The following is a 27,852-nucleotide window of genomic DNA, read 5'->3' on the forward strand; positions in this document are numbered from 1 at the left end:
CTTTAAGGTATTCTTTCCCCCTCAAGGTATGGTAAGCTCATGCAGAGGCATTTAGTTTACACTTCTATCCCAATATAAATTATATTAATCCATCCACTGTACTTTTTTTTTTAATATTATTCAGCCAAAGCCTGCATCTGTTGATGAAGCAAATTCTTCTCAGCAAAGTTAATTACCCTGTCATATGTACAAATTGGCCTCTACAGTTCTAACAGTAAGAAACACTGATCTCCTGGGGTGGTGCTTGCGTTATGGTTTTATTTGGGGAAATCTACTTTCCTCCCCTTATCCAAAAATCTGCAATGGTTAAATAAATTGCTAAAGTTTGCTAAATATGAGTGTGTTTGTGTATATATCTTGACTTTTGCAATAGGCTCGTGATTGGTCCAACATGTACTACGTATTGTTAAAAATAACTTTGTTAGCAATTATGTGAATTATAATATAATCATGTTTGAGATGTAAATGTGATGTTCCCATTATTCTAATTGACTGCTTGAAAAATGGAAAACTTAGCCCATTTAACCTTTCAATGCTAACTTTTTTTTTTTTTTTTTTTTCCCAAGTACCACATAGTGAGTTTTTAGAAACAATGTTGAAACAGAGAGTTAAGAGAGATTAAAAATCTGCCACTTACAATGTTCTGGTGTGGACAAAAGTGCTACTTAAACACCCAACGGCTAATAACTTGTAAACACCCTCAGTCAACGCAGTCAGCTAATGCTAATTGCTAATGGAAAAACATTGTTGACTCATGAAATAATGAATAATTTTTCATCTTCATATCTTGTGTTTCAGGGCAGGTCTTCTCGTAATACACAAAGTATCCCTGGAGGACGGTTTTGTGTGTACACAACAAAGGCTTAAACACAGCACACATTACAGCTAAAGTCCTTGAATGTAGATTAGCAGGTAATTGAATTCCCATTCATGTCCTCATTATTTAAGGGGTTGGTTAGAGGGGATGTTTTACAGTCACTGCACAGGTGGTTTATGGATAGAAAGCGCGGAGCATCTGTTTAACCTGCGACAAGAATCAGACACCATGTTGCGTCAGACTCAATTGCTTTCAATTTTCTCCTCAAACATTCATCTGGACTATTGTGACAAGTAGATCAATATGAGCAAATAAAGACGGACTACCTGGTGAAATCGTTCCAGTCAGCCATGGACATTCACTCACCAGTAGGAACCTACCGCACTGCACCTTTCCAGTTTGCTTACAGCTCTCTAAATAAAGACAAATACTTGGGTTTTTATTCAAATGTGGGTGTTTTTGCAAATGAAATGTTATTGTTGTGAGAAAAGAATAACATTTTTGGTCCTGTAAATATTTCGGGTTCTGTTTTTTGTTTTTTCTCCAATGTGAATTCCATTGTCAATGTATTTTTGACGTACTTGGGGGCGCTGAGTGTCTACGGTAAAGATCAAAACAAACTTTTGAGCAGCAATTTCAACCTTGTACATCTTCTTTTTTAATGAATGATCTTTCATTTATTGATCTGAGGCCTACACTATATCTTTATCTGCATATATTGTAAATATTATCGTCTCCAGTGGCTTTTCTGATAAATTACCCAGACCTTAACTCATGCCGGATCCTGCTGGAGCAAGATCCGTTACCTCCCAGATTATTGACCAGCATAAGCTTATTTAATTGGATCCAGCACCTCATTTTTATTTATTTTTTCCAGCACCTCATTCGCTTTAAGGTTTTGATAAAAAATATATATTTGGGCAGCTGTGTCTTTCATTGAGTTGAAATTGCTGGAAATTTCATTGTACACACAAAATTGAATGTAAAAACTGAGTTTGTGTGAGGAAGAGCGCTTGGAGGGCTGCTGCATTGAGAGGGCCGTACGTTTACAGCACCTATCATAGACAGCTCTGCTTTTATGGTTTAAATGATCAACTTATGGAGTTATTAAAGGACGAGTTCACTCAGAATGTAGGCTCACTACATTCTGAGGTAGGCTCACTACCTGGAGTTTCAGCTTTAAATTTGCCCCGGTAAGATGAGGAAGTGTACAGCCCTCCGTTGCAGCCGTCTCACTGTAGCGGGGTGAGGGGCTGCTGCCTCCACTCTACAGGCAGTGACAGCAGGGGGAGTTGTCGTGTGAAGAATTCACATTTTTCAACTATCATGTCACATCGCTTGATGTCTCGTCATTTACATTGATTTTGAATGTAATCTCGATGCTTCAGTAGCGTTCGGTGTGAACGCACCTTTATGGGTGTTAAAAGTTTGTAAATATTTTGGGTTTTGGCGCTGTGTGTTTTGTGCTCTGAAGGTTAGGTGTCCTTTGTGGCTAAATTAGATGTGATTTTGCTCTGTTCTTGGTGCTGAAACATGGCAGATACTGTATGACAGCTGTCACTCAGAGTGAGAGACGGAAGCTCCGTAACGGGCGATTGTTCGTGCTTCTTTAACGCTGATTCATCAGTCTTTTATTTAACATTTAGGTTAATTGGTTGTTTGTGTTCACGTGATATTTATTTAGATATTTAGCTAACAAAAGGCGCTTCAAAAAAACTTATTCTTTTGTCTCTTTCTTACATGCCAGAACAACACGTAGTGTTTGTTCCAGGACCTGATGTTAAACAAATTAAGCATTGGGATTACCTTCCTATGCTATCCTAGCCATCATTTAAAATTAATCTTTTTTGCATCTCTTTTTTTAAAAGTTGATTGTAATTAAATACTGCATGCACGAAACGTCAAAAACATGTCAATTTCTTACTGGCAGGTACACAGATATATTTCAGTTTTGTAAATCTCAAACTGAGTGTTTGATTTCCATATCAGGTAAAATGTTCACTGTAGATCTAAAGCCTTATGAATCAATGCCAGCTCAGTGAAGCAGCTAAAGCGCAAGTGTTACAATATAAATATGGAGATTACCTATGATTTTATATGCACTGTATAACCAAAGACCTGAATTATGTGTCTGATAGAAATGAAAGAATTTGATCCCATTTGCATGAACACACCACGCTCACGGTCGAGAGTAATTGTGTATTAAAATCTCTGAGTTTGGCTCGTGATCCGTACAAAACAATTGTAATCTTGATATCATACATCTCGGTTAAGGCTGCCATAAGAATTAAAAGTGAAAACAACACTGCGTGTATTCATTGTGGCACTTTGTAGCTCTACATGTTTTCCGTTCACACTGAATAATAAAACAAAAACAAAACAAGGCTGTAAAGGAAATTATTTGAAAGTAATGTTGCATTTTTTTTTTTTGCCAAAGGTTTCCATTCTTCCCTCTCTTGCTCTCCTTTTCCCAATTTGTCTTTGCTATGTTGTATTTTTCTAAAGAGACAAGATTCGCCAAACGCTTGTCGTCCGCAAACAAAGAAAAACAAATTACAGCGTCAGCTCTCATTGTAGTATAGTTATGATGGATGGTGATGCTCCCTGAACACACTGGGAAATAAGCTCCAGGATTTTAAGAACTCTTCCTGTAAACTATTTTTAGTTTGCAACCTTTTAAAACAAGCAGAGGATTATTTAGCTATTTTCATGATAGTTACACATCAAATGACAAACCGCACAGGTGTCAAAGTTGAGGGCCGGGGGCCAAACCCGGCCCCTTAGAGCAGTGGTTCTCAAAGTGTTTTTACTTTCTCTTATTTCTGAATCCATGTACCCCATTTGTCCATCTACAACATTTGGCTCAGAATACCATGAAAAAACATACTGTAAAGCATAGCTGATGGAATGAATAAGTGACAACACACATAAAAATAGCCACTGTAAATACTGTAAGTGGAATGAAACAATATTTAGTTCATCCTGTGTAAATGACCAACTAATTCAGTTGTAGATATCTCAGCCCCTACAAATACAAGAAACCCTTTAAAATCTACAATATTTGCAGAGCTCAGTTTTCCAGTTCTTATATCACATGACGGCAGCCATTTTGAATCTCAAATTCCTTCATCATTTGTGCAGTGCTATGTATGTATTTTCTACAGTCGATGTATGTACTGGTGAATGCCCCGCCCCCACGCTCTGTCTTGTGTTTGTAAAGCAGCATGAGCTCGGCTACGGAGTGGGTGGGAGGAAGAAGTCAGTGTCCCGTCTATAGACACGCCCACTCATGAATATGCTGTTTGTGTAGAGTTGCACAGAAAGTTACTTTTTAGTGGCTAAAACTCTGGAAAACAGGCGAGTTTGGGAAAATAAACCTCAATACTTTGTTTTTGGGGTTCTTACAACAAATAGAGATGGGCGAAAATGAGCATGACATGGGACCTTTAAGCGAAGATCCTTCGACTGATATACTCAAACTAGGGCACGTTAATGATGAATTTGCTCTTTTTACCATCTAAAATCTGTGGCCCACTCAAGCTCAAAATGGTCTGTATTTGGCCCCTGAACTAAAATGAATTTGACACCTCTGATACTGTTAATTAGTAAGGTGGCCACATGTCTTAGTGTGCTCACAAATAGCTTTTCGTGTAAACATGTATTCCTAACATACACTTTCATAAACTTTGAAGAAGCTAACATACAGAGGATATTGAATCCAGGCCTTCCACCATACTGCCCTGGTCACCCTATAACAGAGATGGGCAACCTCTATCAGAGCGGGGCTCAGAAGAATGTGATAGTATAATCTAAGGGCCAGATTATCAACATTTATGTCAGCATTTAATACAATGACCAATAAGGTCTTTGTAGTCCTTTTGTGTGTGTTTTCTTGGTGGGGGTTTTTTTTTGAGTTTTTTTGTGTTTTTGAATTAAATTTGTCAATTTTCTTGTCAATATGGCACATTTTTGTTGCCTTTTTGAGTGATTTTTCTGGCTTTTTTTTTGGCATTTTTCTGGCATTTTGTGCAATTTTGTTGGCATTTTGTGTGTTTTTATGTTGGTGTTTTTGTAGTCATTTTGTGCATTTTGCTTTTGTTTTCAGTTTTTCTGTTATGTTGGGCTTCCTATAACTTCCAACTTCATCAATTACACGTTTGTTTTGGGGCAAAATTAGGCCTCAGTTGCCTATGTTTACCCTATAATGTAAGAAAAAGGATGGGTTGCCACTTTCAGTCAATAATCCATCCTCCTTTCTATAAAAAGAGGAACAGCCTTGTTTTGATGCCTCTAGAGTCTTAACTGTGGCCAGTGTTCAGATAATTAGCTTCTACTTCAGTCAGAAGAATCCAAGTAAGTAAATCTATAGCTTTGCTTTCTCCAATTTAAAGGATCTTAAAGCATGTTTGATGAAAACTACATTTTAATACATGGAGTATTAATTAATAGCCTCCAACCTTCCCTGTAGTGAGTAAATAAACTTGTGGCTATGTGGCTGTGATTGACATCTGCACTCGTTGCTCACCACTGCCCTGGCATGTGTTTGGATTGCTCCACATTAAACACCCGTGACTCTTAAATGCCATTGTTTGTTGCTTCTGAAGTGTCTCAATTACTGCTGATGCTATCAGAGCCTAAGTGGGCCCACACGGCGTAGGTTGCAGGGCATTTGTTAACTGGGCCTTTGTCGTCGAGTTTCAGGGTTAATGTGAAGTGTGAGCTAATCCACTGGCCACTCGATATCTTTAACAGCGCACAAAATCTCTTTTGTTAGTAAACCCTCTGCTGTGGGCCATATCTGAAATTGATCACCGGTCTGTCTTCCTTCCTCTTGTCGTAAAGCTTTGGTGCAAAGAGTATCGACAGACATCCCTCTTGAGGGGAAATAGAAGGACTGATAAAAGCTGCTGAGAAGAATTGATAAGGGTATCTATCGTATCTATCTATCCATCCATTGCTAGTACCGCAAAGACAATTGCAACAGTAAAACAAAAGATCGTCCAGAGTTAGTCGTAAGTTATTGAATTGTAATAAAGCATAAATGTGAAAACCTCAGACAATTACAAAGGCCACAGAGTCTAAACGCTGCCAAAGGATCTATCTTATAAAGAGATGGAAAATGGATTCATGAATAATAAGGAATAATACGGTTTATCATGTATATGACAACATCTTGACATCTTATTTTTTTTAACAGTTTTGTATGAAAATAAATAAATGCTAACATCTGGTAATAAAAGTGCCAAACAATGGTCAGTTTGTCCGTAATTTTTAATTAAATTGTAATATTCACTTCGGCCTAGCTCGTCTAGGTTAGGGTTTGCCAAAATCTAACGACCCAACTGTGACGTCAGTGGAAGAACTCTCAGCTCACAAGTGACATACAGTATCTGAAGCACAAGAAAGTTGGATTTACAGTGAATTACACTGTGAGAATGTTGACTTTTCATGTTCGGATGAGAGTAAGTCTAAGCATGGGTTGTAGATGGACATTCCCCTTGAAAGATTTATCCAGCCTTCACAATATGAACCCAATTTCAGTGACAAGGTAGGTACCGGACTGGCTGTTGGAGTCCCTAAACGTGAATAAGGAAAATCTATTCCAAAATGTCTTTTTACAGCTGCTACACAGTGTTGAGGTATCTTTGAGAGTACAGTTTATTTAATGATAATAAAGATGATGTTATCTAACTTTGTAGGCGTCGCCAATGTGACCTATCAGTGCTGTGGGGAAGGACACCTCGCAATATTATTTAGCTTTTATCACAACAAATATATGGTCATTCTCCTAAAAGCTAATTTAATGTTTAGATGGACATAATGTAAAAAAATTAATGAGTCAGCCAGACTTTTTTTTTTTTTGGTCCATGTCTAAAAATAAATACATTGACGTGATTTTGTTGTTCTGTTTTTGTTTTGCCAGTGCCATAAAACCACAATGCTAGGGGATATGTGGTCTTTTACATATTTGAAAAGAAAATATTCTACTGTCACTTTAGAATTGGCTTCTTTATTTTATAAAATATCTACAACAAATACTTACCATAGAAACAAATTGTGTAGTTCTTACACTGTATCGCATTGTTTCGTATCGAATCGTTTCGTATCGAATTGCGTCGTATTGAATCATTTCGTATCGAATCGTTTCGTATCGAATTGTTTTGTATCGAATCGTTTCGTATCGAATTGGTAAACCATAAAAGGATATTTTTGAATTGAATTGTAACCCGTATCGAGATGCATAATGAATTGTTTACCACAGGGAGATGTGCAACCCTAGTATTAACCCTCCTATTATCCTCAAATATTACTAACACTGTTTAGCCATGGGGTCAATCTGACCCCAGAGATATTTGCTTCCAGAAAATGATTTTCAGAAAATTGTTGACCATGTTTTTTGAGTCAGGCACTTTGTTTATCTGTTGAATACATAAAAAACCTCTTGATAATGAAAACTTGACCTGTTCTCTAGCGCCACCACCAGGCCAAACGTTTAAATTATATTAAATGATCTTAGTTTTAGGTATTAATGCATCTTGAAAATCTTTCATCCAAATATTTTCTGTTTTGGGGTACACATTCATGACTCTCACAGAATGAACCATATAGTTCGATGTTGGTGATCAATCAATCAACACAGCTAAAATAGCTTAGGGTCAAATTGACCTCATAGGAAGACTCAATGTGTTCAGCACATTAAAAAAAATATCACCATGATAATTTCATGCTTGATCAATTGTACCCATCATATTAGGAAAAGTCATGAAATACAAAGCAAAAAATATAGTCAAAGTTTTTTTTGAATGATAAACAGTGAATTGGGTCAAATTGACCCCTAGGATAATAGGAGAGTTAAGTCGGACTTTGTCAGTGATCCTGGCATTCTGATAGGGGAGCTGCATTTACATATCGTCCAAAATGTCCTGGAGTTTGGGTTTTTTTGTCATCCTCTGTGTAGTTTTTAATTGTTTTAAAGAAAGAGCAGCTTTTAAAGCAGGCTGTAAAACTGCCAGAGTGACTTTTAGGATGAGGCTTCTCGGAGAGTGCAAGATTGATGGTGAGTGACAAAGAACAAATGAATAGATGAGAATAAAAGTTTTCCTTACTCCCATAGTTAAACCTTTCAACTGTAAAATTAAGGACAAATGGGATGAAAATAACTACAAAGACAAATGAAAGATTGTGACACTCCACAGCTCCCGTGCAGAAAGATATCAATAATAAATTGTTTTGCATCCAGGACTGATGTGGAATATGGATTTTTATTCATTAGTGGGGATGGGATGGGTACGTGTTTCTTAAACCAGTGGTTGTCAATCTTTTCAGCCAGAGAACAGGGACCCCCAATGTACCTGAAGGTGGTTGAATACAGACATGAACATTGAAGAACAGTCATGTGGAGACAGGGTCATCTATAAGGGGAAATAAAGGGGAGAACTATCCACTGTTACACAGGAAGTTTATTATTATCATTTGCGCCATAGTCATTGTAAAGTTTAAATCCTTGTTTTAATCAGGAATAAACTGGTTAAAAGTGACCAAAAATGGTGGAAAACGGGGTGAAATGGGATTTTTGAAAACCACAGAAATTGATTAAAAGTTGCAAAATAGAGTGGCACAAAGCGGACAGAAAAAGTGGTAAAAAGGGCTCAAAGTGTCAATATTGGAACAAAGTGGTAAATAATACGCATGAAAAATCATGAATGTGGAGTGAAAAAAAAAACCCATCAAATATGGTTAAAAGAGATTAAAAGTGGCAATAGTGGGTCAAATATGCAACATTAGGTGGAAAAAGTGGTGGAAAGGGTTTACAAGTGCTGAAAATGTCTTGAAAGTAGACAAAATGTGCAAAAAAGACATTGAAATTTGATGGTGAAGTGGCAGAAATGGGAGTAATGTAGCAAACATTTATTAAAAGGTGCAAAAATATGGCAAGAAAAAGTGATGAAAGTAGGTTTAAATATGGCAAGTTTTGTGTCGTTGCAGAAAAAGGCGTGTGTGTGTGTGTGTGTGTGTACGTCTGACAGCTAATGCATCCACATCACATGTTCATCTGTCTCTGTGGTATCTCTGCTCTGTGTGCATCAGACCTCTCATCCCTAATCGGTCATGTTTTTTGTCAGTAATCAGTCACAGCATCAGTTCCTTCCATTGAAGCCGAGCCCCTCCCCGTTCCCAATCCCACCAACGGTCCCCCTCCAACACAACATCTTCTGATCATTGTCGCTCTGTGGCACACCCATGGGGGAGAGGCAGCTGCAAGACTCCATGACACATGACAAGTGCTTCTGCTCTGATCCTTTTCGCTGTAAAGGATAAAAAAAAACTGCAGCTGTTTCGCACAGGTTCACAGCTCAATCGCTACAATCGAGTCTTCCTCGGAGACGCCTCCCAGCTCCGTCTCCTCGCTCACACTTTCCATTACCAGTTGTTTTCATTTCAGTCTTTAATGAGCTGACCTTAACCAATGATGACAGCGCTTCTGTTGTCTGGGGCTCCTCGTCACTGTCACAGTGGTGACCTCTTCCCAAGTGGCAAACTTGTGTCTAAATGGGGATGTAAGAGGCTGCTAGGCTATGTTTAACTAGCTCATCACCTAAAAAGACAGCCTGGATTCACATTTTCAGCACAACCGTTTCCTTTTTTTTTTTTTTTCTGTCCTTCTCGTTGATTGCGATGAGACTCGGGCTATGAGATGCAAGCCATCCTGTCAAGCTGTCGGTTTTTCTGTTTGACACACACTTGGAAGTTGAGTAGGTTGCTGTGAAGGAGGCTTTCGTGATGTTACAGACAATTGCACTATTCTCATTCCTCGTCTCATGTATCCTGCTGTTTATTAAGACAGCTTGACCTGCCTTCGCCTTCCTCAGAGACAAGAGATTTGATGAGAGTCGCTCCCCCTTTTACACTGCCAACAACAACACACAAGCACGCTCTCAGTACAGTCCTCAACCAACTGCACGCGAGCATTCAAGCCTGTAATTTTGGACCTGCTTGTGTTCACTGTGTGGTAACCAGTGGTGTTTTTTTTTTTTTGATAAATTGTACTTTTAAAGGTTCAGTAACATGCTATTTTTCACCCATCTCATTTGTTCCAAGAACCCCAACAACAATATAGTATTTGAGGTTTATTTTCCCAAATTCGCCTGTTTTCTGGAGTTTTAGCCTCTGAAAAATCACCTTCACAGTGCTTCTAAAAACAGGCTTTTTTTGGGGCTAAACACAGTTTAGCTTGTGTTTATCACAGCAACAGCAGCAGTAAATCATTACCAGTCTTTCTTCTCTTCCCCACCTCTAATAGTCCATTTAAGACGATAGAAGTCCAACTGCTGCGTCGCATTGGGTTACAAGCACATCAGATCATCCTATATAGGTGATACGAAGTGGTATAACGGCTACTAAAAGTGGAACTGATTGTAACCGCTCGCTCTGCGCCACAGAGAAGTAAACTCTCAACTATCAGCCGAGTTTGTTATATCAACCTGCCTTTGATATGTTTGTTTTACCATTGAGGTACTTTGAGAGGGAGGAGCTCACATTCTTATACTGTAGGTAGGAGGAACGAGGATTGTCAGTAGAAAGAGTTTCCCACATAATGGAGCTGACTTTTTACAAAATGTGCAACAGCAAGGGAGGGAGGAAACAGAACTTTAGCCCTTGGAATGAAGCTAAAGGAATGTACTGTATATCACTGCAGAAAAACCATTCTAAAGTGACTTTTTTAAAAATATAATAATGCCCTTTAGAAGGTGCCATTTAGCAGAATACTTTCACTTTCACTCAAGAAAATTTGTGAGAAAATATATGAAACTTTACGGCGTCATTTTTGGCTACAAGAATACCGTTATATCAATTTGTCTATAAATAAATTCAGATGAGCTCAAATGCAGCTCTGCAGCTTTGGGCTGACAGAGACATCATTAACTAATCACAGCAGCAGGACGGAGCTGTGGCCCCGCCCCTCCACGGCTCCCCTTCACCTCGCTGTAGTTCAAGAACATGGCAGAAGAACAAACACCGGCGTCTCCTCCAGAAAATGTGCAGGCACGTTCAGACCCTGTTTGCCTTTCAAACGTCATATAATGTGCTTCTCACTTTGTCAGCACAAAACGGTAATGATAAGTAGGCTGAAATATTACTAACTAAATGCTAACTTGCTAATATGGAGTGAATTAACCTATATACACACAGGTTAACACAATGAGTCCTGCTGCACAGCCCACGTCTGTTGGTAGCCTATTGCCTGTCACCAGTTTAACTATGAACAGCCAGTTTTAATGCAACATAGGGGATACATATATTAAATTAGAGACACATACTATGCATATCATGCTAGCTTATCAGCAAGGGATAAAGTAATGCTCCAAATCTGGGCTAATTTACTATGTTTTGCCTTAATGTTACTGTGGATATTTCAGAACACATGTGTTCAAGCACACAGCTTTGCAAAGCATACGTTTGGTAAGATATTATATGTATATATTTACACACACATACACTTTATTATGTTTTTTAAGCAGACTACACTTTTTTTTGAATACATCCAAGCCTCTTATGCAGAGAGTGATGGTTTGGAAGTAATACATTGCACCTGACGTTACTGAGGTACTTTTTTACTTTTACTCAAGTACTTATTTTAATACGTACTTTGACTTCTACTTCAGTAATTTCATTATGAAATAACAGTACTTTTACTTGAGTACCGTCGTTGTTTAGTCTACCCACCTCTGGTGGTAACAGATTGGGATAGTTTGCCTGAGGACTAATGATGAACTGTTCCTGTCACTGTTACGTCACAGCAGAGGAATAACGACGCTTCCTGCTAGAGTTAAGCTGATGAAACCATTAATTACACAAACACATTTTGCATTGAACTTTTCAAATCCTGAACAAACTGCGACGGCAAGCGCTAATGAACAATTCATCTCAATGAATTTATTTGTTTCTCATTAGTCAGCAGCAACACAAACAGGGATTTTGTTTTAGTATGTTGCAGTGTGGCAAAAACTCTCTCAGTATAAACACAAACAAGGCCATATTGTCTCTTCTTTAGCCTCTCTCAGAATTTCTCCTACAGCTGTGAGTGCTTCAGGCTTAAATTACTGGGTTTGGATTTGGTTTTGCAAGTCAGGATCTTTACTGCATTAACTTTTTCTTTACATGAACATAAAATGCACTTATGGGTTTTAAAGATTTGTGGAGTATGTGACTGTTTTTGTGTAGCGGTTTGGATAGTGATAAACTTTTGCAGGTTTCTAAATTATGGTAATTGTATGCACTTGTTTTTTCCAGATTATTTTTCAATATACAAAACAAACAAAAGAGTGGTTCTCAGTTGCAAACTCCTGCTTGGATAATATGTTAAGGTGTATCTGGTGATTCTGAGTGTTTTGGCTCCACCTGAGCACAACATTATGACGGTGTATTAGGGCCACATTAGAATAAAATAAAAATCTGGGCAATACAAGATTAAAGTTGAAATATTTCAGTAATTAAGTCGTAATTTTCTGAGAATAGAATTGAAATACAAATGGGAAAATTATGATTTTATTAAGATACGGCTTCCTTCTCATAAATGTACGACTTCTCAAAAGATCCCGACTTTAATCACGTAGTGCTCAGATTTCTTTTCATTGTAATGTGGCCATAATACAAAATTAACCTTTAAAATCTATCAGTGCTATTAGAGGATTATAAACAATAAGCTTAAATAACGTCATTAACACATTTCAGAACAGATATAATATAAAGTGTAATTCAACACGATAGAAAGAAAGAAATCTGATTATATCAGTTTTCCCAGAAGATTTTCTTTTGTTCACCTAAATATTTGTAAACGAAAAACTGCATTTTGTTGTTATAAAATCTGTGATTTTAACTTGATGTGTTAAAAATTGAAGATTAGGGTTTTAGAGCGAGACCAAAAATGATCTTCAAAATAACCTTTCAAAACAAACCGACTGATCTTAAAACTGTCTTAATCAATAGAGAGAAAATTCAGGATAAATGCTTTCATCGCCTGCTTAATAAAATTTAATTAAAAAAACTAAGAAAATGCAGTGTACAGTATCTCAGTATTTTGCATGTGGGAAACTTTTTCTTCCTCTGTTTATGATATATATGTATATATATCTACATTAAAAAAAAAAAAAAAAAACCCAGAATGATTTATATTTCTACTATAAAATAACCGGTTGAAACCATGGGGAAAACCACTTACTTTTTGTGTAAAAACATACGGATATCAATTCCTGTGAACATGATTACTTTTATGTCTGCACTTATCAGCAAAGTTCCTGTGTGGATTAATTCTAATCCCTTGCTATTATGGCCACAACGGTTTCATTAACTATCCTGACATATTGTGGCATAAATGTGCTTGCTACATAATGAAACTTGCAAAGATATGCCAAGAGGGTGCAATGAAGAAAAGTCAAAATGAGAAAAGGACATTCAGCATGGCTTACTGCAATAACACACTGAGCAGACTTGTTATGGCATCAGATTATTGTAGGAAAAGAAAAAGCTTTTCTACTGTGTTATTATAATAGATTAATTAAAACCCAAGGCAAAGGAAAAGCCAAAAACGAAAACCATAAATACATATTCAAAAGATGACTGCTGTGCATAAAAGCATTAAAAGCTTTACTGCTCTCTGCAGTTTTTAGAATAAATTTAGAGTGATTTTATAAATTCTTCTACCGCATTCAGCTGCACTCACACTTCCACACAATCTTGAATTAGAGAATCCTTTCTCGCAGATCTATTCAAATGATGGTCTCTGGGCCACATGCAGGCCGCTGTTAACCCAACAGGGGCCCAAGCAGAGATCCATCAAAATCCCTGAGAAACGACGTTCTAAAGCAGTGGTTCCCAACCCTTTTCTTGTCATGACCCGGAAGCTTTTTTTTTTTTTTTTTTCTGTAAAACATGTTTTTCCATCATGTTTGTTATACTGTGTTACAAATACAGAGCAATATGTGACAGCTCAGATATTTTTATACTGCATATTATTTTAACTAAATTTATATTTGATTAAGTGAAATAATGGAATACAATTGTTTGAAATTGCGCGTGGTGTTTTCATTTGAGGAATAATAATTGTTGAATGATTATTGTTTAATTGTGCAAAATAGATCAATAAAAGTAAAAAATATAAAATTTAATTAAAAAAAAAAAAAAACCTCTTTAAATTGTATTATTACTAGACATTTCAGGCGACCCCATTTTATTTCCAGGCGACCCCACATGGGGTCACGACACTAAGATTGAAAAACCCTGCTCTAAAGTCACAAACATTTTTGCAATCATTTGTTTTATTATCAGATTACTCATTAAATAAATAATGTAAATGGAAATATAGAGAAAAGTTCCAAACATTCCGCAGTTTGCCATTAATAGTTAAAGAAGCAATGCATAGGATGCTGGTAATGCTGCATTCAAGGCAACTCAAAACTCTGGATGTTCTGCCTTTCTACTTGAAAATGTGCATTGAAAGGAAATCACACTAACACTAAAGTCTACTGCAAATACAGTACCATCTTGGTCAGCCATGTTTCTGAGATATTTTGACGTGCTGGAAAGCATTGAAGATGTCTGGTAGAGTACAAGATTTCTGAAATGTTCATCTTTAATGCTCGGCTGCAGATGAATCTGAGCTAGAGTTAGTAACAGACATTCTGCTTGATCAAATTGTCTAACCATTTCAATATCATATCGGTTTGCAGTTATATACACACACAGGCTTAATTTATTAGATAACAACTCACCAGAAAGAAATCTGACTTCTGAAAATGGCTCTAGTTACTAGAAACGTGCTGCACATCTTCAACAGTATTACATGAAACCCTTATAATCCGTCAATGAATTTATACCCTTCAATCCTCCACATCACCACTAAGCACGAGTAAATTTCCACTTGCTGATGAACTCAGTCTCGCCTAGATTTTATTCTGAAGTCAAAGCAGAACACTGCGAAATTTAAATTTCATCAAATCAACAAGCTGTATTCAAATGTACAACACGACAAAATCTTATCAATTATTTAAAAAAACATCTGAAAACAAAACAGCCTGCATTATTTATTTGTTAAAGTTGCAACAGATAATCACTGTGCAACAACATAGGCGTAGAGTAGCAACATATTAGTCTAACTCGCATCATTCAACAAATCAAGTTTACACGTTTTCACTGATCAAACATTTGGAAAAATCAAGCTTGTGCCGTAGTGTAGAAATATCACTGAACATCAGTTTGTCAAAATATACCACACTTTTTAAAAAAGTGGTATGAGTTACTAGTTGGCCTGTTAAGTGCTGAGCACGGCCAGTTTTAGTGTAAAGCGATAAGAAAGATCCACACAATCTGTCAAAGTTGCATAGATTTACTTTTTTTTGACTTAACATGCAGTTCAAATTGAACTTTTAAACTGTGAAATGGCAGCATAAGCAGTCATTCTTGAAAGAATTTGGAGGAAAATTATTGTGAGATGTCCTTCTTCACAGCAGTGAAAAAGGACATCTCACCATGGGGTTACTTTTTTTCAACCATGGGGTTACTTTAATACACTTAAATTGCATTTTTTTCAATGTTAAAATAATTTTAGTTTAGAGATAAAGTTAAATTCTTCTTTATTGTTTGTTTGTTCTTGGGTTTTTTGTAATGAATTAGAGTGATGTGAGTGATCACTTACATTAATGAGACTATTCCATATTTTGTGTTGCCCCGCTGTGATATTTTGTATTATCTCAGATAAAAACTGCTCAATTTCTGTATTTTTTTGGTATTAAAGTTGATTTTAATTTTTCTCGGAATAGCTTGTGTTTGGCTCAATATTTGAAGGTCATGTTAGTTGAGAATCACTGTATTATTATAAGGTATATTTACATAAATGTTGAGTACGCCGAGGTCAGCGTAGCACAATTTTTATAGCACCATTTGCAGTAGTACAGGATTGTTTTATTTTTTTGATGTGGGAATATATCCCTGTAACAAGGACATAAGAAGCAGATCTCATCTCCCACTCAGCGATCAGGGTCATAATTAATTGAATGAGAGTGGGAGTCTTTGGGACGGGTTCCCGTGCACTTATGCCAAACAGCCTACACAGCTATACGTCCATGCCTCCATAATGCTGAATAGTCCCCAATTACTTTTTAGAGGTGATATCCACTAAGAACTTTGGACTCATAACACATTCAAAGATTATTAAATGAGATAAAAGGGCAAGCAAAAATCGTATGGGTCTCAATAATTGACAGATTATTCATTACGAGCTAAGGTAAAGCCCAATAAGTACAGCTTCCTTGTACTTATTGCTCCTCTCCAGAGTGAAGAAATATTTCTGAGACACACACACGTACAGATGCATACACAGGCACTAAAAGCTTTAATCAGGACTTCCATTTGTGCTTTATTACACCTGAGATTCTCTAACAGCTTAGCCTGAGGGCCACTCTTGCAAATTGACAGAGGGCCAGGGGCCAGTTTATATAACTGTCTGTTTTGACTGTCAATCTTTAAAACATTTTACTCTAATCACAGCTTTTATATAGGCAGGGCACGTCATCTCAAATAGGGAATATGACTAAAATTCAAACTACCTGACACATTTCCTCTCTCATGCTAAAGCAGCAATGTTAAATGTGTAATTGACTTTCAAACTTCAGCATTGAGAAATGTATGAGATCAAGATGGAATATAAAGACTCGTAATTATCAATTATTAACTGCTGCAGTTGTTATTGATAAAGTAGTCTATACCTCTTAACAAATAAGTAATAAACATGAGTGTAAGCCTGATACTAAAAGGTAGTGTTGTAGTACTTAAGACCTGTCTTGGTCTTGAGAACAGATTTTAAAGGTCTTGGTCTTGGAAGCATCTTGACTTTGTCTCAGAGTGCCCGAACTCAGATTTTTTTAGTTAAGACCGGTCAAGACTGTTATGGCAGTTTTGGATAAAATGAGACGGAGTGAAGGATGCAGGGTTTGCAACCCTAAAACTTGACTCTGTCTCATTTCTTCCAAAACCACCACAAGAAAGACCAGCACTGATTTCTGCTAGTCTTCAACTTTAGTAATATGAGAATGTGGCCATACCAGCCTGTCATTGCCTGATTCCATTAGATCTCGGAAACTAAGCAGGTCTGGGCCTGGTTAGTATATGGATGGGAGACCACTGAGAAAGGTGACACAGTGGAGTCACCACAGTAGTATCTGCCATTGTGTTCTTGGCGACTTCACCCACATTGCCTAGTATAAATGTAGTGTGTGAGTGCTTGTGGTCGTCGGAGCGGCCGATGGCGCACTTTGGCAGCCTCGCCTCTGTCAGTCTGCCCCAAGGCAGCTGTGGCTACAATCGTAGTTTACCACCACTAAGTGTGGAGTTAAAGAATAATCCCTTAATTCTGTAAAGCGACTTTGAGTGTCTATGAGAAAGCACTATTAAAAATTGATGCTTTATTATTAAGAACGATGAAATGATAAATATCTTTGATTCATGCGTTACCCATTTTTTTTTTAGAGAAACTAAAACTAAAGAGAGAATGTTCTTTAACTTTTAAACCTTGTCATTGTTTTTCAAATATATTTTTAATGGCATCCGTCTTGTCTTGGTCTTGGTCTAGACAGGGTCTCGACTCTCTTGGTCTTGTCTTGGTGCATTCTGGACTCGGGCAAGTCTTGGTCTTGGATAATGTGGTCTTGAGCCCAACACTAGTAAAAGGTATGACAAATTGGAAGAAAGAGGAAGAATGCAAATGTTTGTGTTCTTTTGATTAAGTTTATTAATTTAGATTGTAAATGTTGTTCAATGGTTTAGAATGCGAATTAATCAAAGCAGCCAATCATCAAATATCCTCTTTTCCAGATATTGGCAGTTATCTGGATCATTTATCCTGATCATTGTAACAGGATTATTCACACTTTAAAGGCTTGGAATAAGATTATATCACCGTTTCAGTGAAACTTTGACATTTTTCCCAATGATGACATTTTTGGATATTTGAAACTGATCCAGAATAAGTATAATGATCCGGATCCCCTCCAAAATTGAATGGAATCTTCCAAGGTCCTACGCTTCATCTTTGGTTAAAAATTTGTCAAAAAAAACATGTGTTAAGAGTGGGGAAAGAGACTGTGGGTTCGGGGGATTTTAATGTTAATCTCGATGGTTGAGTGTTTTTTATTGTTGAACTAAACAAAAGGAAGAGGTATCCGGAGATGGACGAAGCCAGCCTGTGGAAGTTAAACTTTTGTTGCTGTTGTGTTGGCAGAAAAATGAAAAGGGAAGGGACACCTTTACATTAAATGACAATTGATATATAGAAAACTCCAATATTGTTGTGGTGTAATCACATTTTCTATTCTTCAACCAATAAAGCAAAACACCCACAGATACATTGCAAGATGTGGTTTTACATACACATTAAAACATCAAAAACCTCTGTTTTGTTTCTTCATTATGAACAGGGTTTATAAAACAGTATTACCAAATGATGATGAATTCCATTAGTCCATCACTGCCCTTTGTATGAGAAAAAAAACGCATAATGGTAATAGTTGTTTCTAAATGGTTTCTAGGAATGAGTCTGTGTGAGAGACACAGTGTGTTGGCTAGTAAAGGTTCAAGGCACTTTGACCCAATTGAGGAAAAATCAGGCTTAAAACTAAATCTATAGACCGAACACTCTCCTTTCAGCTTTCTTTGAAATGTAATTGTTTTTATCACATTGCACTCACAACTTCTGCAGTCGAAACACACACATTCAAATGCAAAGGCTTACAACTGACTGCCCTTGGGTGAGCTTCCTTCCACATGTACAAATGTAAGCACAAAATCCCTCAGAAAATAAGTTACACTGCAATGAACTCCAACGTTCAAGTCTCCAGAGCATTTCATTTTGCAAACAACATTACTTTATTCATGACTCTGCAATATTTGACAAACTTTAGGCAATAACAGCTCTCAGCATCTTCATTAAATGGGCAAAACAGTGACATCTGCCAGTGGAGCACAAATAAATCTTTTTTTCTTGAAGTTCTAGGAGTTTCTTTCGGAGTTTGGTCTTTTCTCAGTTTTTTATGGCTAGCCTCTCTTACACTCTGTTGCTTTGAATGTTGACATTCTCGTGCTCTGCGGCCTACAGGGGGCACGGATGAAAATGAAACTCATCTCAATGCCACACAAACTGCAGGCGTACGTCTGTAGCCTCAAAACCTGGAATTTTCTCCTCTTGAGTTCCTCAGTCTGTTAGCATCACAATATGGCAGTCAATTCTCCCTGCACAGGAAACAAGCATTCACTAACAAAACGTTGGTTTCATGAGACCCTTCAGTTTACTGACTCAAAAACATCAAACTCAGCCCCAAAGTCTCAAAATGCCAACGCTAAAGCCCCAAACTCATCACATGCAGCCAGTCAAGGGTTTTTATTCTGCACTTTTTGGCCCACAGTGTAAGCATGTCAACCATCAGTAGGGTTGCCAAACGTCCTTGAAAATATTGAATCCTCCAAAAAACAGAAAACTACACACAAAAAAAAAAGCAACGACAAAAATAGACTTAATCAATTGTTTTTAGTTAAACTAGTAAAGTGCCCGTCGGAAGTATGTATTCATATAGTGGGAGCTTAAGTAAAGTTGTCATTTATGGCCAAAGATGAGTATGTGTTTTAAGGTTGGATGTACAAAGAGGTGTACATACTCTGTAATCTGTAGTGTTATGAAGGGGTTTATTTGCAGGTGCAAAGTAAAATAGCGTGTGCAATTTCCCTGGTTTAATTCTATGGGACATGCGCATGATAAATTAAGTAATTTTTTTTTTTTTTACCTTGTCTGCACATGCTGTCAAAGGTCAACATGACAATAAGTGCAATCATTATGAGACAGCAATGCCTGTTTTGCTATTGCAATAAAATAAATTGATTTGATTTTTTGTAGAGAGTCTAGTCTTTCAGATGGTTTCAGATTGTCATAGGACAAAATATTCTGTGGGTCTTGAAAAATCAGTGAAAATCATCTAAAACTCCTGGCAATATGGGGTTGGCTGCTCTGAAAATGGCTGGCTAATTAATTTATTTTAAATCTAATAAAAAACTACGCTTTTCACCATTCATTTATTGGTTTTAATTGTCATTACTTCAGTAAAACTAGTATTATAATTTATATAAAATACATTTTCTTTAAAAGCGCTTTTCCAGAGACTCAAAGACACTTTACAGCATTAAAAACAACAAGAGCATTGATAGAAGAGAATATGACATAGAGAAAAAAAGTGAGTGGGTGGTTTAAACATTAAAAGCTGAGTGAAACAGGTGAGTTTTGAGTAGTGATTTGAAGGATTGGAGGTCAGTGCAGTTGCGGATGTGGCTTGGTAGGGAATTCCATAGGGTGGGGGCAGCTACAGAGAAAGCCTATCCCCCCAGGTTCTGTTTAAGAATTGTGGAGGTTGTACCAAAAAGGATGCTATTGCAGTAGTCAAAGCGGGATGTGATAAAGGCGTGAATTAGAGTTTCAGCGGCGGGGAAGGAAAGTGAAGGACGGAGACGAGAAATGTTTTTGAGGTGAAAAAAAGCAGTTTTCATGATTTGCTTGATGTGGTGGTCAAAGGAAATGTTATCAAAAATGAAACCAAGGTTACAGCAATGAGAGGCGGGACACAGGGTAGAGTAATCAATGGTGAGGTGAAAGTCAGAGGCAGTTTGGGTGAGGGAGTTTGGACCAATGAGAAGTATGTCTGATTTGTTACTGTTTAAGATCAGGAAGTTTTCTTGGAGCCATAGGTGATAGACTTGGACGTCGTCTGCGTAACAATGAAAATGGAGACCATGGTGACGAATGATTTGACCGAGGGGGAGGAGGTAGATGGTGAAGAGGAGAGGACCAAGCACAGAGCCCTGGGGGACTCCTTGGGACGGGGGCAGTGGAGGAGGAGCAGTTGTTAATGAAGATAAATTGTTTTCTGTAAGTGAGGTAAGACTGTAACCAGGTGAGGGCATTGCCAGTGATATTGAGAAGGGATTTTAAGCGGGAAAATAGGATAGAGTGGTTGATGGTGTCAAAAGCAGCAGTGAGATCAAGAAGAACAAGAACTGAGTGTAGGCCGGAGTCAGATGAGAGGAGGAGGTCGTTGGAGACTTTGAGGAGGGCTGTTCAGTGCTGTGTTTGGTGCGGAATCCAGATTGAAATTGTTCGAAAAGGTGATTATTGTTGAGATGGGATGCGATATGTGAGGCAACAACACGTTCCAGAACTTTTCACAGGAAGGGGAGGTTGGAGATGGGTCTGAAGTTGCTCATGATGTCGGGGTTGAGATCAGGTTTTTTGATGACGGGGGTTACAGTAGCCAGTTTCATTGATGAAGGGACGGAGAGAAAGGTGAGGGAGGAGTCGATGATTTTTGCGATGAGATGGGAGATGGTGGGGAAACAGTGCTGAACAAAGGGGGATGGGACAGGATCAAGTACGCAGGTGGAGGTTTTCATGGTGGAGAGGATTTTTGACAGTTCAACTGGGTGGACAGGTGTGAATTTGGAGAGAGAACGAGTGGTAAGAGGGGCGGAGGCAGGTGAGGAGTGGGTGGATGTGAGAGGAATATTTAAGGAACTGTAGAGGGTGTTAATTTTTGATTGGAAGAATGATAGGAAGGAGTTGCATTTGTCTGTGTTAAATGAGTGGGAGATGTTGTCACAGGGTTTGAGGAGTTTGTTGACGGTGGAGAAGAGAGTCTTTTGGTTATTGGAACTGTTGTGGATAAGGTTGGAGTAGTTGTTAGAGCGGGCGGTGTTGAGGGCAGTTTTATATACAGTAGTTGAAGGTGATCGGAGTAAGCTAGGAGATGGACTGTTAAACTGTTTTTTTTGTGGAGACGTTCAAGTTGACGTTTGCGGGTTTTTAGTTTTCTGAGGTTGGGGGTGTACCAGGGGGCGGTGTGTGTAAATGAGACTGATTTGGTTTTGGAGGGGGAAAGTTTGTCGAGGCAGGAGGAAAGGCAATTATTGTAATGATTAACAAGGTCTGTGGGATTGTCGGAGAGCGGGGGGGGAGGCAGACAGAAGATTAAGAAGAGAACCGAAAAAATCATGAGGGGAGATGGATTTCAGGTTTCTAAAACAAATGGTTCGCTTGTCCTTGGGGTGGAGGGTGGGGAGGTGGAGGTCCATGGTGATAGCCAGATGATCGGAGATGCAGAGGTCAGTGCTGGAAAGTTGCTGGATGGTGAGACCGGTGGAGCAGACTAAATTTAGGGTGTGGCCATGGGTGTGTGTGGGGAAGTTGACTTGTTGAGTGAAGTTGTGGCAGTCCAGTAGAGCAAGGAATTCAGAGGCATGGGGGCAGTTGATGTTGTCCAGATGGAAGTTGAAATCACAGAGGAGGAGAATGGATGGTGAGATGGGTGAGAGCTGTGTGATAAAATCAGATAAATTGGGGAAAAAAGATGGGTTGGGTTTAGGAAGGCGGTAAATGACAGCAATGATGAGGGGAGAAGGACCGAGGAGTTTGAAGGTCATGTGTTCGAATGACTGAAAGGATGTTGTGGATATGGTGCTGATGTTGAGGGTTTTTTTATGGACTGAGGCTACGCCACCGCCCCGGCCAGTGAGACGGGGCTGTTCAATGTAAGTGTAACCAGGGGGAGTGGCTTGGTTTAGTGAGAAATAGTCTAGAGGTTTCTGCCAGGTTTCAGTGATGCAGAGAAATTCCAGGTTATTGTCAGTTATGAATTCATGTAGGATGAGTGCTTTATTGTTAAGTGAACGGGTGTTAAGGAGAGCCAGTTTCAGTATTTTTAGCATTGAGGGTGGCTGTGAGGAACGAGGGAGTGGACAGAGGATGGGATTGGGCCGTTTTATACGTTTTGTGTCATTTTTGTAGGGTTTAGGGGGTCTCACTGTGATTATGGACGGAATGGGAAAAGTGTGAGCAGAGGGATGTAGTGCCGGGTGGAGCCTGTAAGGGGAGCTGTGGCAAGAGGAGGCACTTTGGTGGGGCACAGTAGAGTAAGTTGAAGGGGACGGTGTGTGTTTTGTAAATAGTCAATCATGTGGGAAATGCTGGACGGCGTGCTGAAGATTGGCTGTTAAAATACTATTGCTCAGTTTATTACGGTAAAAACCATCAGGATTAGAAAATGATTTCCGACCCCAGAAGATATGAAAAGACAAGTCCAACATGAGACATTAAGTATTTATTCATTTTTGACCAGCTATCCGCGACCCACTTTTGGGTCCCGACCCAACAGTCGAGAATCGCTGGTCTATATAGTCTCTTCCAAAAATGGCTCCATATTTTCACTTTTTTGATATTCAAGTTGAATTTCATCCTCGTATGTATGGCCATTATTTGAAGGTGATGGAAGATGAGAAGCAATCAAATACCAACATAGATCCCCCTGCACCTGTGTGTGATTAGCATTTGTACCTGTAATTGCCACCATATTGATGTACCTTAGTTTCCTCTAAATCCTGATGAGATGGGGCCTCAAGTAAACACAAAAGTCAATTTTTAATTTCCTGAAACATAAAATGCAAATTATCCACATGTATTTCTTCGCGGGTGCATAATTATTTTTTTTTTTCAACCCTCTGGGAACATGAATGTTGGGCTGTAAAATCTGTTTGCAAATCAAGTCAATATTAATTTTGGCTCATAGTTGGGTTTAGTCAGAATGAGTCCCTTCGCGTATCGGAAGGGAACATTTGTTGGAGAATATACATGCTTTGTTCGTTTAAGTTAAATGATCCATCTGCCGTTGTTGGCTTGATTTGCGATGGTTGTAACAAATGAAGTGTGTGCGACAATCTCAAATTCTTCTGAAAGGCACTAACAATAAAGCGGAGACTTGTCTAATTACCAGAAAATACAGATATACTGTATATTATTTGTTCAGTTAACTGCCAAATTGATAAAATTCTACATGTTATGAGTCACTTTCTATCCTTAGAGTATTTAAAAAAAGTTCACTGTATGAGACTAAGTCTTCGATCAAGTACCGTAGGTTATTAATGTTGATTCAGTATTATAAACAACTTTCTGTGTAGAGTTAGCATGTTGTCCTCAACCATTCTAGGGTGTACTTTCGCTACACTGGTTTTGTTCCACGGACCTGAAACATACGTTAGGTTGATTGGCGGTGCTAAATTTCCCTTGGAATGAATGGACCTCTGTAGGGAAAATGACTCCAACCCCTTGTGTCCTTAATTAGAAAACCAAGTGTAGAGAACAGATGGAAAAATAGTAGAAAACAACAAGGCAACACATTCCTAAAAGGTTGCAATCATTAATATTGCTACAAAATGCTTGTTTCGCTATAATACAATGTACAGCAATGCTTTTACAAGTTAAAAAGCTAACATTGTTGCTCACACGTACCCTCAACAATACATCTTGTGACTCTTGATCTATTGTCCAACCTTTAGTATTACAGGATTGTCACAGCTGGGATATTTACGGGGATATTTACATGAAATGTATTGTTTTGTGTGTGTTCTGCCTCATATATTGCCCTATTATGCAAGGTGGAAAGAAGGTGAGGGCATTGATATCCAAACCACTGCTTTATTTCACAATAATCATTACAACAAATATTCTTTGCCAAAACCATGTCAAAACAAAACTTTTACAGGTAGTGTTCCTCTGAATAAAGAGGTCAGAGGACATTACTTCAGTTTTAAAGTCTTTACACAGGCTCCCAGTCAGCCTCATATAAGACTTTAAAGTTATGCTGCTGGTGTATAAATGTGTGAATGGGTTTGATACAGAATCCATCAGTGAGATGTTAGTCAGGTATGAACCCAGCATGTCTCTCAGATCTATCTCAGATAGTGGAGCCCAGAGTTCACGTCAAACATGGTACCGCTGTTTTTAGTTGTTATGCTGCAAAGCAGTGGAACAAACTGCCAGAAGAGCTGAAGTCAGCATCAAACTACTCAGTTCTTTTATCCAGAGACAAATCAGAAATGACAGAGTCAACAAAGGTTCCATCAATCACAACTTCATTTGGTCAGTCTGCCTTCATTTACACAAGTGCTAAGCTGTGGAATCCACTACCAATGGAACTCAAGACCATAGCAGATTTTAAAAATACACCTGAAGGCTTAAGCCTTGGCTGAAAGAAAATCTAAACTGTACCCATTTGTAAATAGCTGTGTATGTGTGTGAGAATGTTTTATAGTCATTGTATTGTGGGTGGTGGTTTTATTGTTTTGACTGTATTTCAAGGCCCAACCAGTGATAGGAGTGGTGAACTAGTACTAGCTATAAACTCTATGTGCATCACATCAGCTGCAAATATTTATATCTATGTTGAATTGCTTTGTCCCTGTCAAATAAATAAATAAATAAATAAATAAATAAATAAATAAATAAATAAATAAATAAATAAATAAATAATTGATTATGACTGAGAGGGAGATTTTTAATCACATTATTGTTCACTTAATGTTGATTTTCATGTTCTTATTGAATTTTAAACTGTTGCACTTTTTAATCATGTAAAGCACATAAAATTGCCTTGTGTATGAAATGCGCTAAACAAATAAATTTGTCCCGCCTTGCCTCTGCTAACTCTAAAGCCACACCTGCTCACAGGCGTAATTATCAACAGTGCAACCGTAAGGGACCCATGAAGATAGGAAGAAAAAACAAAAGCACTCCAGATATGCCCCTGTTTTTGTGAGTGGAATAGCACGTCGTTAAGGTAATGCTTGTTTGCAGGAATGGGAGGGGGAGGGGGAAATGACAATTTGTCCGATCACCTTGACACTGTCAGTCATGATGAGTCATCATGACTCATTCAACACGGAAAGAAAGCGGCGCACAAAAGAGGAAGAAAACAAAGGAATAGGATGAGAGTATGGCTAAAATGACCAACTTAGACAGTTTCTTTACTCAAACCAAGCTAGCGCATGCCGCCGGAGGCAAGTACTAGCGGTGTTGGGGGATTATTCAGACAAATGATTTTAATTGTACAACCTCACTTCACTTCCTGATGCCAAGACAAAAAGCTTTATAATAGCCAGAAAATGAGCTTCTGAGTGAGAACAGCTTCCCTTTGTTTTGAAGTGGGATTAAAACCAATAGGTGCACCTAATCTATTACACACAATCCTATAGTTCACCTGGTGATTTGGGATAGTTAAACAAAAAAAAACCTAATTTGTGAAAACTGTGGTCTGGAGATGCAAAAACAGTAAAGAATGAGGTGAACCATATGAATGAGGTTAAAGTGAAAAAAAACCATCAAATATGGTGAAAAGAGGTTAAAAGTGACAATAATGGGTCAAATATGCAACATTAGGTGGGAACAGTGGTGGAAAGGGTTTATAAGTGCTGAAAATGTCTTGAAAGTAGACTAAATGTGCAGAACAGACAATGAAATGTGATGGTGAAGTGGTAAAAATGGGAATAATGTAGCAAAAATGCATTAGAAAGAAAAGGTGATGTAAATAGGTTTAAATATGGCAAGTTTGGTGTCGTTGCAGAAATCAAAAAATATTCTGTTTCTTGAAGGCGTGCGTGCGTGCGTGCTTGCGTGCGTGCGTACTCACCGGGGCCTATCACTGTGATGTTACCCCACTGCCTGGCTCACTCCTCTCTCAGTCTCCCACCAGGGTCTCCATGTCACTACCCCTTGAACTCTCCCTGCAGAAGAGTAGCCATAACATTACACAATGCAAGAAAAAAACATTTTCTCCCTGAACTGTATTGGCATACCACTTTATGTAAAAAAAACCTGCACACATTATCCCCACATAATAATAAATGAAATAAGCATTCATTTGCTTGGTGAGATGAGCAAACCTGCAGGCACTTAACTCATTGGCAGAGACATCTTCAACAATCTGCCTGATATCAGTAATTAATTACCACGAGCAAATGGCATGATTGTATCTGTCATAGAAAAAAAGAATTAAGTGGGCTTTTATCAGCTTCTATTAACACATTTTCTGGAGCTTCTAATGGGTTGATAAATATATTATTCATTTTTGTTTGAATGGATGAATAGTTAGGGGTGATGTATTCACTGTCGAGGCGAAGAAAGACCCAAAAAATCTAATTTGTTAAGTAATAAAATGCAACTAAATAATCAGAGCCTCGCCGGACTGATACATTTGCAATCTTGAAAAATAAATGCTTGGTTTGTTACTGGAGGGAAATGCAAATGGCTCTTCCATTAAAAGCATTGCTGTCATTATCTGAACAATTATTTTTTACTGTTCAAACATTAGAGCTGGACTAAACGTTTTTCTTTTTTTTTTTTTTTTTTAAATTCAATTAACATACATTTTCAGAAGATGCTTGGTAAAAGACTAATTTGTGTCAAATGTCTGATTAATTCAACTTGTTTTTATTGTATTTTGTGTCCTGAGAGTTTAAACAAATTCAGACTTAGGATAAATCAAAGGAAAAATAAATCCCTACCAGGAGATTTGGAGATAATATATAATCCCCTGTGAATGAGAACAGAAGCCAGTTTTCATCATAACAAATTAAGATGTTTAAAAAAAAAATAAACATGAATTTCAATGGGATTATCCAAAAAGTGGATCTAAAAATTAAGGCTTGAGCTGCCCAAGAAAATAAAACTCTATACTAATACATTGTGTATAGCACTTTCACACAGCTATACTTAATGTTAGAGGGAATACCTGTAAACATTTGAACAAAGTGGTATCCACTGGTGATGACAGATATTATCGGCAAGTTATCGGTATCAGACAATAGTTGCTTAAAAATTAAGTAGTACGCCGACATAATTAACCAATAAAATAACATGCTTTGCTTACTAGATCAACCCAGCTTCAACATTTGTAAATGTTCAGTGCTCTCAGTGTTATGTATGTTGCTTATAGCAGTAGTCAAAACATAGCGGAGTCTCCTCAGGCAGAGGCCTTGGTGTATGCTATCTGTGTACGATGGAATCTAGCCTGCTTAGGGCAGTCTGACTAGAACTGACCAGGAGAGACTTCTATAATTACATATCAGACATCATATACATAGACAGCAACGCCTCATCGCCCCTGGAGAGGCGTGACTAA

This window comes from Gouania willdenowi, chromosome 7 (genome assembly GCF_900634775.1).
Source record: "Gouania willdenowi chromosome 7, fGouWil2.1, whole genome shotgun sequence".
Classification (NCBI taxonomy): domain Eukaryota; kingdom Metazoa; phylum Chordata; class Actinopteri; order Blenniiformes; family Gobiesocidae; genus Gouania; species Gouania willdenowi.